The 7,759-nt window shown below is 36.6% G+C and overlaps 1 pseudogene; it reads left to right on the forward strand.

Moving 5' to 3' along the window:
* The first annotated feature begins 4,888 nt into the window (after positions 1-4,888).
* On the forward strand, positions 4,889-7,395 carry LOC125480443 (annotated as a pseudogene).
* Positions 7,396-7,759: the final 364 nt, after the last annotated feature.

Below are 7,759 nucleotides of genomic sequence, written 5' to 3' on the forward strand. Positions count from 1 at the left end.
TTTTCTTTCTTTCCTCATTTGTGATTTTGCTTCACCCCACAAAGTGGGGATTTAATTTAATTAAAACTAAACCTTGAATAACCAATTTCGAACGTCTGTAACTATACCGTTAGAATCCAGACTCGCAAACGGCTTTCGCCTATACGTTCGTACCAACGAGTAATACGAGGATATGCTAAAAGAATAAGTCCCACATCTCTGAAGTCGATGGTCAACGGAAGTCAAAGTCCTTGCCTCTAGGGCAATTTCGTAAATTCAAGCTTTTAAAATAAAATAAAAATGTAAAATTTGGAACGGGTTGTCACATTAAGTGTCCCTTCTTTATTTTTGTTTTGTCTAAAACCATGTTGAGTTGCATATCTTTTTTAGTATGAATGAGTGGTTAGACTATTAATACTAGTAGTAATTGGATACATGTTATGCGTGTGCTTATTAAAAAAAATTTAAATAAAATTTACAAAAATATAATATGGTCGTTAAAGATTTTTGGTGACGATGATTTTTCGTCACTAAAGGGGCTATTCATATTTGTAGAGACTGTTTCTAGATAACTATTTCGTTACAAAAAAAATTATTTTATTTGAGAGAAAGCCACCGACGGTGTTCGAACTCACACTGTCATGTAAAGACTCAACTCATTTTCATCAATGTGGTAAAGGGCCACTTGCATATGGTTACATGGTTGTGAGGCTTTAAAAAAAGAAGTAAATTCATTTACTATATTGCCCAGAACTTTTATTTTGGTTATTTTTCTTTATTTTTTTTGTTAGAGTTAATTTGATATTTTCACCCTAATTTGATTGACAAAGAAGATTTTTTTGTAGATAGTTTAGAAAACAAATAAATAAAGTATAAAAAAAAAGCGACAAAATTGGGGTTTCCGTAACAAGTTTAACACATCAGCTTGATTTGTCACTAAACAAAGGCTTAAATTGTTAGAAGTGCCCCTTTTAGATAAATTTCTATCTTCTACTTCCACTTAGACCAAAAAAAAAAAAAAAAAAACAGTAATTCGACATTTATTCAATGCCATGGTTTATCGTATTCAAGCTAAATGCAAGACAAAACAATGTTAAGATGATTAATTAAAACCACTTTAGGTCGTGAAGATGATTTAATTATTATAATTAACTTGTAGAAAACGCTTTTTTGTGACCTAATAACTCTAGGTCTAGCACACAGTAGGGTTCTCTCCCCTTCTAATCTCCTTCTCTCACACTTTTTTTGTTGTCTTTCTCTCTATAAAAAAATCAATACAAAATGTTGACGTAGTTTAATCGTAACAGTTTAAATATGAGGGAAGGAAAGGAGAGAGATATTAAAAGAGGATAAAATCCTACTCTGTCAACCACAGCTGCAGAGGGGTATGATGCAAAAGCACAAACTTTCCTAAGTTTGTTAATTTGCTTATGACATGGTTACACTGACCTGACCCAAAATCGTGAATAAATTTTCCTAAGTTTGTAACCTAATAACATCATTAATGCCCTTTTTCCTCATTTTCTTTTTGCAAATCATTAATTTTATTTTTTTACAATTCGCATAGAATTAAGGAAGTTTTAACGAAAAGCCTACGGTACTGTTTACTTTAACGAAAAACCATATTTTTACACTAAAAAATCAATCCTGGTACTATTCACTTTACCCTTTATTTTATCCTTATCATTAAAACTCAAAATTTTCAAGTCATTTTCATTAATTTTTCTTAGAATTAATTGTATACATCAAACATGCAATAGAGGTGTTTTTGGTTTCTAAAAAATGTGAAAGGTAAAATGTGTAAAGTAAAACATAATTAATGAATTTATTTATATGAATTCTAATTACTAGGTCTTCTTTGAGACTTTGAGTAGCGTTAAGTTTTATGTGAAAAAAATTAAGTTTTGAGAGCTAAAGTAACATTTTCAGGTTTTATTATTATTATTATTATTATTATTATTATTATTATAATATTGGTCCAATTTGTTTTTAGTCCTGTGCCATCTGGTCGACGACATATTTATAGATGGGCGGTGTTACTTAGCGCCAAGAATATCTTCAATGGTATTCTTTGGTTTTTAATGTTCAGTATGCGAGTTATGTATTTAATGTTGGCACACTTACTCAAACTCGTCAAGTTGAATACTTAACGGTTGATGGGGTGAGTTTTAAACAAGAGATTAGAAAACTCAAGCATGAGAATATAGAGTTGCACCTAACGCCTCCCCCCCTCTGAAGTTTTGCCAAGCAATGGGGAATCACATAATCAACCATCGTGAAAGCTCCCTCTTTTTCCTTATTTTTTTTGTTGTTATTGTAGCTGTAACTTACATGTATGCATGTGTATGTACACGCTCATCATAACAAAATATTAGTACAATAATAAAAGAGTAGGATTCTCTCCCCTTTTATTCTTATTCCCTTCATTCCTCTCTTTTCACACTTTACTTTTTGTCTTATTATCTCTAAAACAAAAATCAATATAAAATATTGACGTGGTTTAGCTGTAACTGTTCAAGTAAGATGAGAGGAAAGAAGAGAGATTAAGAGAGGAGAGAATTATCCTCCTTGAATATAAGTTGTTTGTTAATTCATTTAAATATATAAGAACTAACAGGAAATCAAGTCATTTGATATAAAATTAAAAATAAAAAACTCACCAACCAAACCTCAACCCAACCATTCCTCTCCATCTGTGCCTCTGTCGTCTTTCAACAATTTGAAATTGATGGTGAGTTTGTGACGTATGGTCTATTTCTTTGAAGATTTAGTTTACAGGGTTATGATTTTGTGTTGATTTGAGCGTGGGGAGTTTGATTTTTGACATTTTGTTGAAAAAATAACTAAAACTGCGGAAGGGTTCTTCTTCAACTTTCGCTTGATCTTGTTTTCTGGTTGTTGTGGAAGATGATGGTGGGTCTGTGGCCTTGGGAAAGCAGGAAGGGGGCGGTAGTGAAGGGGAAGGAGACAGACTAGTGCTGGGCACAAGTTTTTTTTTTTTTTTTTTTTTTTTTTTTTTTTTTTTTTTGGGAATTTCAGTGACCATGTGATGGTCTTATGGGTATGAAAAATGGATTTCTTCAATTACTCATTTTTCGGAATTCAAATACCACTTATTATCAAGAGATCCAATTTCTTCAAAATAAAGAATTGAATTTTTAAATTTGTGTAGGTCCCACAGTCATTACGATTCTTTAATATTTAACAAATACATGAGTAGTTCGTAATTGAATTTCAATTTTTTAGTTAGATTCCCATTATATGTACGTAAACACGATCATGGTCTTACACGATGCATACACATCACCATTTAAAAAATATATCTATTTTTTCATTTTGCAAATTACATAATTTAAAAGAGGGGGAGATCCGCTCAAAATAAATTCAGGAATGGAATCCAATCTTATTAGGGCAAGGGCTGTGAAATCATTTCCCATTGAATGAAATTTATTGGTTTTTGTCAATTTTCATACCAGTGTTTTTCTATTATATCATATGTTTTGTTTGGTCTTTTTTTATTTATAAATATGGTCCTTTTAAAATATCGTTTATGGTCTATCATATGTTTTGTTTGGTCTTTTTTATTTATAAATATGGTCCTTTTAAAATATCATTTATGGTCTATCATATGTTTTGTTTGGTCTTTTTTTATTTATAAATATGGTCCTTCTAAAATATCATTTATGGTCTTTCTTTTTTATTATGGATAATATTTACATTCCTCTATGCTCTATTGGATGAAAATATCATACTTTTTTAGAATAACATATATTTATCGTATAAAATTTTATGTTCGGAACCATTCATTTTTTTATCTTCATTTGAAGATCATTTCTACAAAAATATCATTGGAATCGGATATCGTTTAGTCATCTATATGTATGAAACAAATCGACGGTATGAGTACCAACATATTAATAATGAACCGTCTATTTATTTAATATATTTAGATGATTAAATGATTTCTGATTCGAATAATTTTTCATAAAAATAATCTTCAAATGAAGATTATCAAATTGAATGGTTCTGATTATAGAGTTTACATGACATCCGTTATTTGTAATGTAATGTGGAATATGTGAGTTTTCCCATTAGGTAATGCAAATATTATTCTTTCATTATTAGTTCTTTTGTTTTTTATCCATGTTTCTCTGTCATTTAAGAAGAAACAAGGACCCAGTGTTGAACAGCGCTCTGCATGCAACTACCATTAGATATCCAAAATGTTTAACTAAATATATAGTTCATTCAATAACACAAGTATGGTACCGCTGTAATTCATACGACGGGGAAGGGATCATCTCCGGATCCCTTCCTCATAATCCACCAAATCAGGGGGATCCGTGCGTTGAAATTTGATCCAATGGTTACAAACAAGAACTCACTTTAAAAATTATAATAACTTCAGCTGTTGGATTAAATTTTAACGCACGCATCCTCTTGATTTGGTAGATCAGAAAGAATGGATCCGGAGAGGTTCCGTTTCCCATACGACGTTTTTCAATTTACATGTTGTATATATGACTTTGGATGCAACCGTCAGGATGCCTACGTACGTGTAGCGTGCATTTGTTTTCAAATTTTTTATTTTTTTATTAGAGAGATTATAATAGAAAAAAATTAAAAAAATAAAAAGATGTGAGAGAAGTAATTTGTGGTGTGTGAATATAATCTCTCTTTTTACTATTATTAGGAGGAAAGAGTTCGAAACTATTATAATAATTTAGAAGGGAGGAAGTTTCAAACCCGGAACGCATAGGTAGACACCCAACACCCTATCTATTAGGATATTGAAGCCGGGATTTATATATAGTGTGGCCATGATTACTTAATCTGACCAAAATACTATGTAAATAGGGCACTTATCGTTCATTGATGCAGAGGTAGAAACTGCAAAACCAATTAAGCCATGTCTTCTCCTTTGCGAACATCTGCATTATCCTCCATCTCTTCCTTCCGTCGTCCTCAGCCTTTTCCAAAGAAGTGCCAAAACACTTGTTCAGTTGGAAAACCAAGGGTTTGCTTTGTGGGTAGGTTACCGCCATGCAAAGCAACAATTAATAGTGATCAGAACCCCAGTAACCTAGACCCTGGGGCACCTCATGTGGGAAAAATATTAGACAGGAGAAATGTACTGATTGGTCTAGGAGCTGGAGGGCTATATGGCGCGGCCGGTCTCGACCCCAGCCCATTCGCATTTGCTGATCCAATTCCACCGCCCGACATAAACACGTGCACTGAGACGACCGACCCCAAAATACCAACACAAGAGTGTTGTCCGCCAAAACCTGATAAAATCAGAATCATCGATTTTCAGCTACCGGCCTCACAACCCGCAATACTACGCAAGAGGCGTGCAGCTCAGGATGCCGCGAAGGACCGGGTGTATGTAGCAAACTACAAAGAGGCCATTAGGCGCATGAAGTCCCTTGACATAAACGATCCACGTAGTTTCTGGAGCCAAGCTAATGTTCACTGTGCCTATTGTGAGGGCTCATATCATTACGGTGAAAAGAAATTAGAAATACAAGTGCACTCCTCGTGGCTTTTCTATCCCTTCCACCGCATTGTACTTGTACTTCTACGAGCGAATCCTGGCGTCGTTGATTAAGGAACGCGACCCTAATTTTGCTTTGCCCTTTTGGAACTGGGATGCTCCAGAAGGCATGTACATGCCAACCATATTTGAGGAGGATGGTGTAATTAACCCTCTCTATGATCCCTACCGAAATGACAAGCACCGGCGTCCAGGGACAATCGTGGACCTCAACTACGGGCTAGGCATGGACAACAACAGCCGAGACACTGACACAATAGAGAATATAATCTCTTCACCATGCACAACAAAATGTTGAGTGGTGCTCGCTGGGACTGGTGCTTATTCTTTGGCCATCCTTACAGGGCAGGGGACAACCCAAATCCAGGAGCCGGCAACATCGAGCTTGTTCCCCATAACACCGTCCACGATTGGACTGGTACTACTCAAGACTCAACCCAGGGTGGGGTGGACATGGGGATATTCTACTCTGCAGGTAGAGATCCAGTGTTTTACGCTCACCATGCCAACGTGGACCGCATGTGGTACCTGTGGAAAAACAGATTCGGAGGCAAGGATATCAAGGACCTTGATTGGCTCGACACCGAGTTTCTATTCTACGACGAGAACAAGCAGCTAATGCGTGTTAAGGTCCGAGATTCTCTTGACACCGCTCTCCTTGGGTACGAATACCAAAGCGTTGAAATTCCATGGATTGATGACAACTTCAAGCCCACCGCTCGCTTTCCAACCAACAAGACAAAACCACAAGTTTTATTTACTGAGCATCACACCAAGTTCCCGTTTACCTTGGACTCCACGATCAGTGTCGAGGTGGCGAGGCCAGTGCCGAGAAGGCGAAGCGACTCTGAGAAGGCTAAACAGCAGGAGGTGTTGGTGGTCGGTGGGATTGGGTTCCCAGCTAACGAGAGTGTGAAGTTTGATGTGTACGTGAATGATGACGCGGACTCGCCCAGTGGGCTGGACAAGTCTGAGTTTGCCGGGAGCTTTGTGCATATCCCGCACAGGCACAAAGAAAAGATTCAAACCAAGCTGACGTTAGGGATCACACAGCTGTTGGAGGATTTGCGTGGGGAAGAGGACAGCAGTGTGGTGGTGACTTTGGTCCCTAGGGTTGGGATAGGAAAGGTCAACCTTTCTTGCATAACCATCGAGCTCTCTGCTTGTCCGAATCAGGTTCTCTGATTTGATTTGCAAACTTTTCTGTCTACTTATTTGTGATTTAATTTCGTGTTTCTTCTATCAATCAATGTGTCGATCGCGATCAATGTAATAAAACCCCGCTAAATGCTTACGGGGTGGGATATCATGTTACTACTATTGTAAAAATGGGTCGTCGAACTCAGTGAGTTTCCGATCACTTTGGACTCGCTGATCAGTTTGATCGTGCCGCGGCCAAAGAAGTCGGGGACCAAGGTGGAAAAGGAAGAGGAGGTGCTGGCGATTCAGGGGATCAAGTTCGTAGCGGACGACGCCGTGAAGTTCGCCGTTCTTGTGAACGACGGCGCGGACGCGCTGAGTCGACCCGAGAAGTCCGAGTTCGCTTGGAGCTTCATGTATTTGTCGCATAAGCGGAACACGGTGACGACGAGCCTCCGACTTGGGATAACGAACTTGCTGGAGGGCTTGAGTGCTGACGGTGACGACGGTATCAAGGTTGCCCTGGTCCCTAACTATGTCAAACGGCCCGTTACTATCCGTCAGATCAAGTTTGAGTTTCAGGAGTGCGTTGAGAGATATTTCGGGTGTGTTGAGATGATTTCACGTGCAAATAATGCAGAGTTACTAAAAAAAAAAAAAAAAACACTTAAATTAAGTTTTCCTACGTTAATCATGTATTTAATTAGTTGCTTGCATTGTTGTTTTTGAAGAAATTTTGTAGTGTCAGAAATAAGGTCTGGTATACCAAACGTCATATATAAGTGGTTTAATTTCTTTTTTCAAGTATCCAACTATTTTTATTATAACACTTAATATACCGGGTCAGATTCCCGTCACACTAAAAAATTACGCTTGTTTTTGTTATATTGTCTCTTATTAATCAATTATGTAATTCTGTTCTCATTTTCTGTTTAACAACAAATATCAGAAATGATTAACCTGATGGGTGTTAAAAAAATAAAATTATTATTTCTCACCCTCCAAAACAACATCATTTACTACAGCAAATTTCATTCTTGCGCAGGTTCAACCCAACATGGTTATCATAGCAAATTGGGCTAG

Source organism: the organism of the source record quoted next, unplaced genomic scaffold (assembly GCF_019419815.1).
Source record: "Pyrus x bretschneideri cultivar Hongxiangsu unplaced genomic scaffold, Pyrus_bretschneideri_v1 Contig33, whole genome shotgun sequence".
NCBI lineage: Eukaryota > Viridiplantae > Streptophyta > Magnoliopsida > Rosales > Rosaceae > Pyrus > Pyrus x bretschneideri.